Raw genomic sequence first — 12258 nt, 5'->3', positions numbered from 1 at the left:
TGCATTTAGTCTTCATATTTGATTTTTTTTTTCCCTTACTGCTAAATGGTTTGGATCTAATTGTAGCTTTAGAAAAAATCTTAAGTACATTTTCAAGGCTGAAAAAACCTGGTACCGTCTGGTTTGTAATACAGACCTCTCAATTAGAAGCCTGATTTTTGCCTAGACCATGGAAGAAAGAAGGGGATTTCTCCTGGAAGACAAGTTTGTTCTGTAAGCTAAGAAGACATGACTAGAAGTTAGTTTCTTAAACTTAAAGCCACTGTTTTTGTTGTGGGTTTTTTTACACACACACACACACACACACACACGCACACACTTTTTTTTTTTTTTTTTGTGTGTGTGTGTGTGTGTGTGTGTGTGTGTGTGTGTGTGAATGTTATTGATATCATTACTCTCCCTAAATTCAGTGGACAGGATAATGCTACAACACAAAACTTTCCTACCTGCTTAGGTGTTTAAATCATACATTTTGTGAACTGGTACAGAAAATATAGTTACTTTCGTTTTGAAGGGTATTTGTTGTCTGGGAAAGAACTGGCAACATGCTGCACATTCAAAACTCTTTGTTGCTACTCACCAACTAAATTGTCAAAAATTGCTGATTTGGAAGGGGGTAAAAACCTGCTTAAAGGAATTGCAGATACAACTGTTATCTGTTATGGGCTAAGAACCTAATGCCTCATTTCTCAAATGACTTTTTACAATAACGAGATAGTGAAAAGTGAAAAGCTCATGAACTTGCCTGCATGGTTATTTCCAACCTCAACTCTTTTGACAAGCTCCCAAAGTTGCTGTTGCTTATAGAAGTGGAAAATAGGCCTGATAAAAATGTTTAGCCTGCAGGGCTGTGTTTTATTTATCATATCACAAAAGAACGATGTTTTGTTGCATCACGGTCAAAATAGAAGCGACCTTGCTTGCTCATGAGTGCTCAAAGCCTAGAGATAAGAGGCAAAATAATAGAGTACAATAGAAAGAGTGTAGTGTAATTACTTGTGGCTTGTCAAGTGAAGCCCTCTCAGGCCCCAAGTGATTCAAATCTGGGAACTCTGCACAATTCTGTACAGTAACTGTAGCCAGCATCAGAGAAATCTCACCCAGCTTCTCCGACAGTACTGAAATTGCATCAGTTTGTCATACACTGAGCATGCCAGCTTCACACAATATCATTTGCTTGCAAATGGGCCTGGCCTCAATGCCCTGAGATGCATTCTTTGGTATCTGACTCTTGGCCTGTGATTTGTCATGTCTCTAGTGCTATCGGCGTAAAGTAGTGTTAATAGATTCTGATGGTTTGCTTGTGGAAGGTAAAGAATGCACTACAGATTGTGTCAGGCAGCTTTCTGTGGCATGTAGCATGTTAGAGGCCCTCATGATGGTAATAGCCAAACAAAGGGTATGGAGAAATGAGAACCCTATTTTGAGTGGTATTTAATGCTCCCCTTCTCAGCACCCTGCTGTGGACATCGTTGCTAACTCAGCAGGTGCAAGATCTTAGCAGCCCAACAAAGCAGTGTTATTTGTGCTTAAGGTTTGTTTACAGATGGAACATGCAGCAAAAAATCAGTGGCTTTGTTTCTCCCTATTAAAAAATTATAGTGTGTAAAATGTGTAAAAATGTCAGTGAGTTTCCAGGGCCTAAACTGTGCATATATTTATCTCTATGTTTAACTCTGTATTGTTTGGAGTTTTAGTACTCTAAATAAAATCGCTGTATTTTTTTAACGAGTATGTTCTTTAATACTGTAAAATAAAACCAAAACAAAGCTTGTACAATTTATCCTGAAATATATATTGTATAAAATAACACCAGTATGATCTAAAGTGTAGATTCCTGAAGAATTTCTTCATAGATTTTAATTGCAATAGTTGTTTGACAATTAATTGGATTACTAAATCTTTGCTTGGAGTAGTTTTCTTGCATTATGAAGTAAATGTATGGAATTTTTTCACTCTTCCTTTGACACCACTGAGATTATTTTGCCATTGACAGCTCTGATCTTTGTATCATTTTTTTTTCAGCTGACTTCCTTAATTGATTACAACTTTGGTGCAGGAGCCTGCAGCATAGCTCTCCAGAGTTCTGTTGACATTAATCGATTGATGTGAAGGTGTTAGTTAGTAATTTCATCTAAGAAACATTCAAAACTGTGTCAGTAATCTGTTCTTAAATACTGCCAGACCATTGAATCTTGTTATTTTGAACGTGTTAGTTTGGGTTAATGAGGATTTTTCTGGAGGGAAAAAAAAAGAAAAAAGTGAATCCTATGGGAAGAGCAGATTTGTATTTTATTGTTTTACTTTAGCATACATGCACATGCTTTAATATTTAACAGATTGTTTTTAAGTATATTATTAATATTTATGGTATCTCTAAGAAACTTACAAAAATGCTTGAGCAAGACCTATTTCTTCTTAGCTTTACCTAGGGAATTTCTGACAACAGTGTAACTTTGAGCACCCTGCTAGCATGTCTGTGCAGGTCTGACACTTTCTTTCCTACTGTAGCTTCCACATTTGCTTAGCAGCTTTGCATAGCTCAGCAAAACTTTTAAATGAGCATGCATTTTTTTGTTCTAAATATATTCAGAAAAGTATTCTTGTGTCATACAGTACCTTGGAGAAATTCTGTGTTAGGATTGGAACTCTTCAGTATTACATATAAAAAGAAAGGAGAGTTTCTTTTTAAGCTTAACACAGACCAACTTTTGGAAGTATGTTTTGCTTTTATTTCTTGGTGGAGGTCTTTGGTAGGGCATTAGCTAGCGTATGTGAATGTTAGCTGTGTGTTAGTAAAACAGCTGTGCCCTATTTCCCAGTGAAAAAATGTGGTTGGTTGCAGAAAGCAGAAGTTAGTTAAATTCAGTAAGCATGCTTTTAGCACAAGGTTGGTTTGTACTAAAGACAATCTGAATCAGTTGCCACTAAGCAAACATTAAAAGCAGTAGAGTACTGTGTTCACTGCAGTCTCCTTAGATTCAGATAGGGGCAGAACATAGATGTGCATACACACGTGTTTGAATGTATGTGGGTGCAGGTCTACAAAAGCACAGGCATATGTCAAAAATGGAAGGTTGTATTGCAGAGCAGCCTGGTTGAGATCTTGGATGAGTCAATGTTTTAATGACCCAGATGATAGAGTGTCCTTATTTAAATTTGCTGTCAACACCAAGGTGGAAGTGACTGTAAGCATATTGGGGAACAAGAATAGAATTAAAAATAATTTTGGTGAATTGGGAAGATTTCTTAAGAAAGGAAGATGGGGAGCTAATTCAATAGGAACTGGGTACCAAGTGCTGTATTTATCAAAAATAATCAGCAGCACAGAGTAAGGTCCAACAGATTATTAGGTAACAGAAATTCCTAAAAGGATGTGGGTCTCATTGTACATTGCAAGACGGCCATGTCACTGACATCATGCTGTTTCAGAAAAAGCAATTGCATGTTAGAGTTTCAAAGGATACATATAAAAAAACCCATCGGTACTGAGAACTGTATACTAAGCGTGGACTACCGTATCCAATTTTAGATACTGAACTCTAAGAAATATGTGAGTCTATGGGAAAGAGTGTCCACAGGCAAAGGCACTGTAGGAGGAAATATGCTGTGTTACACTGCTTTCTGGATCTTTGATCACTGTGAAGAATGAAATATACCAGGGGTGGTTTAGGTCAAAAAGAAAACATTGAGCAGGAACTTCATAACAATCTCAGTAAGAGGAAAGGCTGTTGAAAAAAGAAAGGAGGCAATCAGTCTGTGGACTGGAGATCCTGTGCTCCTGTGCCGTGCAATTCCTGTTCTACCCACCAGAAATAAAAAAAAGTAATTACAAAGTGGTGCCGAATAATAAAGATTCTGCAGCACCAGAACACACTTCAGGAGTAGGGTATGGAAGCTTCATCTGTATGAGGCTTAGATGTTTCTGTCAAAAGTATAGTTAGTCCTGGCTGGAGGCAGCAGGGTGAGCTGATAACTCCCAGAAATACAGAGCCAAAATAGACATGAGGTCTTTCAGAACTGGGAGATAATATGCCGAAGACCCATGTAAGCAAATTGTGTGGACGTTCTGAAGCTCATGTAGGCATCTCCCGGCAAAGTCTTCCTCAAGCTTCTTTTTGTGAGCCTCCCTTGATACTTGGCAATTGTCCTTTGCATTATTTCAAAAATGGCTTTCTAAAACCCCGGAGAACTCACCCAAAGTAGCTTGCTGTTATTCTCTTTTCTGGGGAATGGTAGGAGTATCTCATAGTGGAACAGTAACTGAAACAATCATGAGCTTCTCTATGCAGAAGAAACATAGTTAGTTTGCTCAAGAGAGCCTTTGGCATGGTCTTCCTGGGAGGAGGTAATTCTTTTCTGCTCCCAGCTTTCAATTTTGAAGTAACAACTGTACACTTGTCAAACCAGATTTTTCTCCCCTTTCTTAAACATTGCAAATGCTATTCAGTAAAGCATTTATGTTCAGTATGCATCTTGTTTAGTACTTCAGAATTGGACCACTTACATTTGTTTCTGTCACTGTAAATGTACATAGCTCTGTAAGCTACTCAAGAAACTGCAAAAATTCAGTGTCACTCTTAACCTCAGTACACCTGTTCCTGTATTTAATGTCTGCCATAAAATGAAAGCATTCTAAATGTTTAAATTGCTGGATGGGTAGCTTATTAAGAGGTGGCTAGATTGGTGGCTTAGTTGTGAAGCAGAAAACAGCACAAGAGTAACAGGAGTCCTTATCAGAGCTCTGGGTCTCCAACATAAATCAATCCCTTTGTCCTCATCTGTCTGTTAAAACAGGAGACATTTTTATAGGAGGGGAAAGCCATGCAGGAGCCGTTCCCACAGTTAACACCTGAAGAGCACAGGCATCTTCTGCCTCAATCCTGTCCCATGTGAGGAGTCATGAAGATAAACTCTACAAGTTTGTAAAGCTAGAAGGATCTTCAGGTTTGCTAATGAGTGAGATAACAGAACAAAAACACAGCAGTCTGTGCCACTTACTCCCAAGTATTTTCCAGAGCTGATCAAAGAATTGTGTTTTTAAAAAGAGAATTTCAGGGACATTTGTAGGGCAACCTTTGTTATATACCTTTATTTGCAGAACTTACTGTAGGTGTCACCTGATCTTGAATTAATGAATTAGTCAAGCATGTATTTTTAACTTTGTGGGATGAGCTGCTGCTTGTCAGTGTGTGCTTTAGTGCTCAAAAATCAGCATCATCTCCTTTTCCCGATGTTTTCTTGCAGCTCACTGGTAATGCAAACCTTGTCTCTGATGCAAGAGGCATTATGTGGTGACTCTGTAAAGTTCTTATGTGCTTGTTCCCATGTGCCTTCACAGACCATGTACTTTGCCAGAAGTCACTGGCAGAGTAAGACAATACAGCAGTGCTCTGCCACCTGCCACTGTAGTCCTCTTGCTTCTCTTAGAGACATCCACAGATGGTTTAGCTTCACTTGATTCTTGATGTATGTAACTCATTTGTTGTTCACGTTTAGATGTAGCTTTTTGTCCTTAACACCAAGATAGTGATCAAAGAATCTTCTGCAGCTTATGCAAGGATAATACCTTAAAACAGAAGGCTTGGTGCAAAATACTGGATGTGCAGCAGTATGGTGATGTGCCTCTGTCCCAAACACTAAATATAAACCAGTTGTATTTCACTGTTGTCATTAACAGGATGTTTGAAGCTATACAATTTAAGAATCACTAGTATGCAAGAATCATGGTCACTAACAAGGAATATGATTACAGTAAAAAGTTCTTATCCTCATGGCTCAGGCATTTTTTTTTTTTAAGGTAGCAGTGTCAGGTTATGATGGGCATTGTGGTAAGTAGGCAACATGAGTCAACATTCATGCATTCCCCAGTTACCCATTTTTACCACCTGCATTACAGCAGTTTATAGATGGTGAAACAATATTCCATTTACAAATCATGAGTAGACTTGCAGAAGAGCATTGGGGACCAATTTACCATTCTCTGGAATTTACATTACCTGTGGAACACAAGTTAGTAGCCAGGTAACCCATGTGATGGCCAACATATATTGACTGCCAGCCTTTTGGAGGCCTCAATGCCAGATCACTCAAGCACTGGAGACAGAAGATATAACTTTGATTACTAACATCCCAATGGGTGGTTTTATCCTGAGTGTTCAGTGTGTGCATGGAGTGGCCAGTGGGGGGTGGGTTGGGGTGGGGCTTGGGTGGGAAAAGTCAAGGTACCCTGAGAGAATACTCTGAGAAGGAGCAGAGTGGAAATCCCCCAGTCAACCAGATGTGCTCTTACACCCATGCAGTCACAGTGTGGCTTTGCACTGCTGTATTTTATCTGCATTACAGAAAGTAATGCAGATAAAAAGCCGTGGTTTGATCAGAGCAGCCTACTGATGTAGTAGTGCATCTGTAGCTGTCTAGAACTGATGCTAGCTAGGCAACAGCTTTGGCACTGTGTTACTTCCTCCTACCACAGGTTGGGAATCAGGGTTTCTATTAGACTTAGGGCCCTTCTTTTGGTGTGGACAGCTTGGAAACGTAAAAAGTCCCCTTTCGTAGAATCATAGAATGGTTTGGGTTGGAAGGAGCCTTTAAAAATTGTGTAGTCCAACCTCTGACATGGGCAGGGACATCTTCCAATAGGCTGAGTTGCTGATCAGTTCCTTTGGCACTTCCAGTGATGGTGTATCTGTAACTTCTCTAGGTGACCTGTTTCAGTGTCTCACTCACCATGTTCAATGTAAAAAAAAAAAAAAAAATACAGAATTCTTCCTTATGTCCTAACTCTCCCATCTTTCACTTTAAAACTGTTGGCCCTTGTCCTGTCTCAACAGGACTTTGCAAAAAGTCTCTCTAAATTTTTCTTATAAGCCCCCTTTAAGTATTGAAAGGCTGCAATAAAATCTCCCTCTAACCTTCTCTTCCCCAGGCTGAACAGTGCCAACTCTCTCAGCCTTTCCTCATAACAAAGGTGTCCCATCCCTCTGACCATTTTTGTGGCCCTCCTCTGATCCTGCTCCAACAGGTCCATGTCTTTCCTGTGCTGAGAGCACTGAAGTTGGAAGCCATACTCCAGGTGGGGTCTTACCAGAGCAGAGTAGAGGGGTGGAATCACCTCCCTTGATTGCTGGCCACAGTTCTTCTGATGCAGTCCAGGGTATGATTGGTTTCTGGGCTGCAAGTGTGCATTGCCAGCTCATGTTGGGCTTTTCATCCACCAGTACTGCCAAATCCTCCACAGCACTGCTCTCAGTCCCTTTATCCCCCAGTATGTATTGATGGTGGGGATGGGCCTGACCCAGATAAAGGACGTTGCACTTGGACTTTGTAGGGATTTCTGATGCTGAAATTTATTACATAGGCCCAGTCCTCAATCCTGTTGAAGTCCCTCTGAATGGTGTCCTTTCCCTCTAGTGAATGAACTGCACTACTCAGCTTGGTGTCTGCTTCAGTACAGTGTTTAGATGGCTCTTAGTAGCCATAATGTGCAAGACCCACCACAATAATGGTTGAACACTTACTGGATAGTGCTAAGATCTTAAGAAATAAGTTTTTAATTATGTCTCGAGGCATTAAGACTGAAGAGGTTGATTAAGTTATACATGCATAGCATTATTTCTTGAATTTGTTGTCTTTGGGGTGCTTGACTTTTAACTTCAGTGTTCTTTTTTTGTATTTTTTTTTTAGACACAAAAATATCTAAATTTATACATCTACAGTGGATGTTGTAGTACTTGGTATTTCAGTGAAAACAATAGCAAAGTTCACTGCATAGTTTTGGAAGAAAAAAAGCTACAACAAAATAGACTTGCAGTCTTCTTAAATGTTTTATAGCATGTCACTGTTCTTTCTCTTTTTATATTTTTCTTATATTCTTCTTTGTCTAACATTGTAAATATTTAAATATGGCTCCCAAAAATAAAAACTCTAGAAAATGTTGAGCTCCTGTTGAAGTCTCTAGGGATTTTGTGTGGTAAGTTAGAACTGGTTCAGTGCATTTTAAGAATATCTTTTTACTGTAATTGTTTGTTCCAGCAACCATAACTAGTGGTCAGAAGTAAGAAGCAGAATGCAGGCCAGCCTGCTGGTGACCCCTTGGAAGCCCTGAGGTTCTGCCTCTGGGTTCCAGCTACTCCTGAGCAACTGCGATGAGGACGTCTTCTATAAGTTCCTGGTATGAGCACGTATTGAGCAACACTGGAGTGACTTGGTTTAGATGCAGTGGAAACTTGCAGTCCTCACAATATTCTGTTCCTTTTAATTTGCAGGGATTCTGAAGCAGAGAGAGTAGATTTCTATTACTTAAGCTTTCCAAGCAAAGGTTTCCTTCCAGAATGGGAAATAGCACTGCTTTCTTTTGCTAGATTCTTGGAATTAATCCTGGCTGAAATGGAGTCAGAGGCAAATGTTTATTTTGTTTCGTCAATCTCCCATGCATTTTATGTTGTAATCACATGTGTGTAATTTAAAAGCCCAGTGGTGAAAGAAATGCATTTGGAATTCACACTTAGCTAAGCTTCTTTGTTTTCTAGTTGTTGTTGATTCTAGTTGGATACTGATTTCAGACATAAATGTGTGTATATCTAATATATACATATATATTTATAAAAAATCATAGAACATTTAGCACTTCTGCTAAACACCATAATCTTATTAAACTGTGAGTGTATTCATCTTAGTGTTAAGATCTTGAACTGATCCTCCTACAACATGAATTTCTGAAATTAATAAGATAGTGCATTAGGTGATAAAGTATGTGTATTACACAGCACACTACTGGTTACCTAACTTATTATTTAGTTGTATATTAAAGCAGAAAGTATTTAGACAAATAACTGGATACTTTTGTGACCTTATTTTCTATGTATAAAACAGTAGCAAGCACAGTCTGATTCATGGGGGCTTATTTTCATAATTGCTATTCATGTTTAATTGGAAAAGTACAGGAAGTATACATTTCTGTCATGTAAAACCTTTAGTTGACTGAAGTTTGTTTCTCCTGTTTTTTTCTAAGAAAATTTTTGGAAAAAAATTGAAACTCTTCATGATGATGTGGCTTTTGGCTATAGATACTGGTATATGGTATACTTTACAAGCCATTTATTTGATTATTTTATTTTGAATAATAATAAGAGTGTGTGTTTAAAAGTCCTTAAGAAGCACTGGAATATTTTTGCCTCTATGGAGTTAATAGTACTAGTCATTCTGTAACTTGAATAAAGTATAGATGCTTTTTATGTGAGGATTGTCCTTGTAAGCTAGCTGAGGTACACTTCTTGGAGGGATTGATGGGTTTTGTCACTTGGTGTCTTTGAGAGGGTGTCTAGCAGACCAGTAGGGGTCACTGTATGCATTGAATTTAGGAAATACATAAGTCATTTTAATTACTTTATTGTGTATGCTAGCACACTTGGAAATAGCGAATCATAGACAATAATTTATTGTTTGTCATAGCATTTTATTGTCTTTGAGTTGGGAGTATCTATGCAAAACACATAATAGCATTTTATAAGGTAAGTGCAAAGCGTGGATATGACAAAGACTGGATGTCTAATGATAGGTTTCAGGAGGATCTGACTTTGAAAGGGTCTTCACAGCTTGCTGAAAATAGGTGTGTGCTGAGAAGAATGTGTTTCTGGCTGGAGCTGCTGTATTTTCTTATCCTAACACAATAAAAGAGACTGGAAAGTGTGATGAGGCAGGTTGATGTGCCACAAAAATGCTTTAGTAATGTTTGCTTGAATTTCATTCAAAAACTAAACTTTAAATCATTTTAACAAGTCTGGCAGAAAGATATACCAACCGTATTTTTCCTTCTAAAATGTGCATTTGAAATAGATGGCTGATAATACCCAGCTCTTCTAAGTGAGGCAGTTAATCATGCAACTAGTTCATAATCAACGTGGTCACTTCGAACCAATGTATAAGATCCATCTGTTTCTAGTTTTTCTGTAGTGGCGATGCTGTGAAATACTTCTTTCCTTTCTGCCCTCTCCTGAAATCTGTATCTTGGGATTTTAAATGTTTCTGTCTAAGGCTGAAGAAAGATGAAAGCACATAAGCATTTTAATCCTTTCTTAAATGGGACACTTATCCAGTTTTAACTTAAATGTGAAGAATGAGAATTCTTGTTTATAATACTTCCATTACTGAGATTTCTTAATGAGGGAAGCATTGCACATAATTAGATGGAGTTGGCTATGCTGTTTATTTTCATATCCTTCCCATGACCTCCTCTTCCACAGTTGTTATACTACTTTTTGTATGTGTGTTATTCTTGCCACAGCTGTGCCTTCAGGAACTCATATAGAGATCTTGAGCTTTATTTCAAAATGTTTTGAAGCCATTGAGAATCTTCAGTGTAAGTGGCCTGTGGAAAAAACTCTTTTTTCCAGGAAAAACCACCCAGGTTGGTGCCCTAGCTGAGATCCAAGACCTGAGAATTCAGTTTTTGATTCAGGCAAGTGGAAGTGGCCTGGTAGTTTGCTGCAGAAAAGCATGCCTGCTGAGATTTGCTTAATTTGATTGATGAGCTGTATTTGAAAGCTTGTGCTGATCGCTGTTGCACGCATTTCTCTCTGACAAGAGAGCCAAAGATTTGCTCAAGTGTGTGTCTTTCTTCCTTTTTGTTTTTTTTTCAGTGAATTGGTTGAAATTCTAGTTCTATTGGAAATTTTTGCATTATAATAAAGAATATCTTTGTTTCTTCCTTTAAATAATTGTCATCTCTTCATGAAGAGTTTTATAGCATGGGAGAGAGGGAACGGTGGAGAAATAAGTGACGGAAAAGAGTATTAATCTTTTCCTTATATTCTTATTTTATAAAATTGACATTTTGCTTGATTAAGTAGTCTAAAAAGTGATATCTTAAAAGCAGAGAAGTGCCTTCAAATGATGATACATTTTGATTGAAACAGAATAACAAATTTAGTAATCCAGTGAGAAAAAGCAAACGTTTTCAGCAAATGTTCCTTGAATTAACAAAATTACTTCAGCTTCACTACTTGTTTTTCATTTTTCTGCATTTTTATTTTTCTCTGCATCTCCAGTGCAGTCATTGTAGCTGAAATGAATCACAGCTTTTCTGGATTCTCTTTGCTCCCAGGTATACTAATTGTTCCAGTCATCTAAGCTTAATATATTCTAACACTTTTATATGTAGTGTTTGTTTCTTCAGAAGCTGATCTTTGAAACAAAAGCTTCCTCTCCTTTTAATTTCAAATACATTATGATTTTCTATTATATCAATACTTTAAAAGATTGAACGTGAATATTTCCACCTCTTCAGTTGATGAGTACGCGGCAAAATTCTGCAGTAGTTCAAGTTAATGTTATGTTGCTAACATGATAGCAACTGAGATTATTAGTTTTAGTTCAGTAATACAGATTAACTATAGCACTTACTACTTAGCATGACCTATGTATGATTTATTATAATGGTTACTGATAAATGAGTAGTAAAAATTGGGAGAGTATAGTATGTTGGCATTTTTTAAAGGGAATATTTGATTAGGGCAAATGATTGCTATATTACTCACTGACTAATTGTATTACCTTTTTTTGCAATTATTTTTTTCTTCAGAAAAGCTATCTATTCCAAGGTAGGCGGAAATAAAACTTTCCAGGAGGGTTCAGGGGGTTGATGTGGATTAGGAATATGACAAAATGTCAGCATACTGTACTATAACTTCAGACAGCAGCTTGGTAAATGAGACTGGGGGGAAGGGGAAGAAATCCTTTTGTTTCTTCATCTATGGGGAAAACATAGACTTGTCTTTCTTCAAAATACATCCAAAGATTAGTTTTAGAAGTATGTTGACAAGTTCACTAGATTTCTATGGAAACATATAGGAAACAGGTTCCTATATCTAGTCTGAACATACAGGAAACAGGATCTGAGAAGATAAAAATATTTTGTCACTTTATTGACTGAAACAGTGCTTCTGTGGTTTTAAATTAATGTGTGATTCTATCTTTATGTACTGAATTGCTGTAGATACATTTTAAATTTAGATTCTATTTGTAGGCTTTGTATTTCGTAAATCACAGATGTAGCTATTTACTTTTTTTTTAACTCTGTCTCATTTTCAGGTATACTTTTACTTAACATAAAACCTTTAAAAAGGTAAAAATATCAGTAAAGTATAATAATTATTTTTTAAAAAACTAGTTTACAAATAGTAACATAAGTGAGAGTTGATAACTGTCAAGCCACCTCATCAGGGTGAAAAGACTTACTACATTGTACAGTAGTGAATG

At 37.5% G+C, this 12258-nt stretch overlaps 1 protein-coding gene across 3 annotated transcripts in view; it reads left to right on the top strand.

Annotated features, from left to right (window-relative positions):
* SNX24 (sorting nexin 24) overlaps positions 1-12258 on the top strand; it is a 93307-nt gene that overhangs the window by 11062 nt on the left and 69987 nt on the right. The window contains exon 2 of one of the 3 annotated variants that reach the window (XM_057433276.1): positions 8035-8173. The exons of the other annotated variants lie outside the window; for them this stretch is intronic. The gene's annotated coding sequence lies outside the window, so the exon portion shown is untranslated. The remainder of the gene's footprint in view (positions 1-8034; positions 8174-12258) is intronic. 3 annotated transcript variants of the gene reach the window in all.

This window comes from Pezoporus wallicus, unplaced genomic scaffold (assembly GCF_028554395.1).
Source record: "Pezoporus wallicus isolate ANWC-B61680 ecotype Strahan unplaced genomic scaffold, APGP_CSIRO_Pwel_v1 contig_4055, whole genome shotgun sequence".
Lineage (NCBI taxonomy): Eukaryota > Metazoa > Chordata > Aves > Psittaciformes > Psittacidae > Pezoporus > Pezoporus wallicus.
The sequence above is the reverse complement of the archived record's forward strand: the minus strand, read 5'-3'. Positions and strand labels throughout refer to the sequence as shown.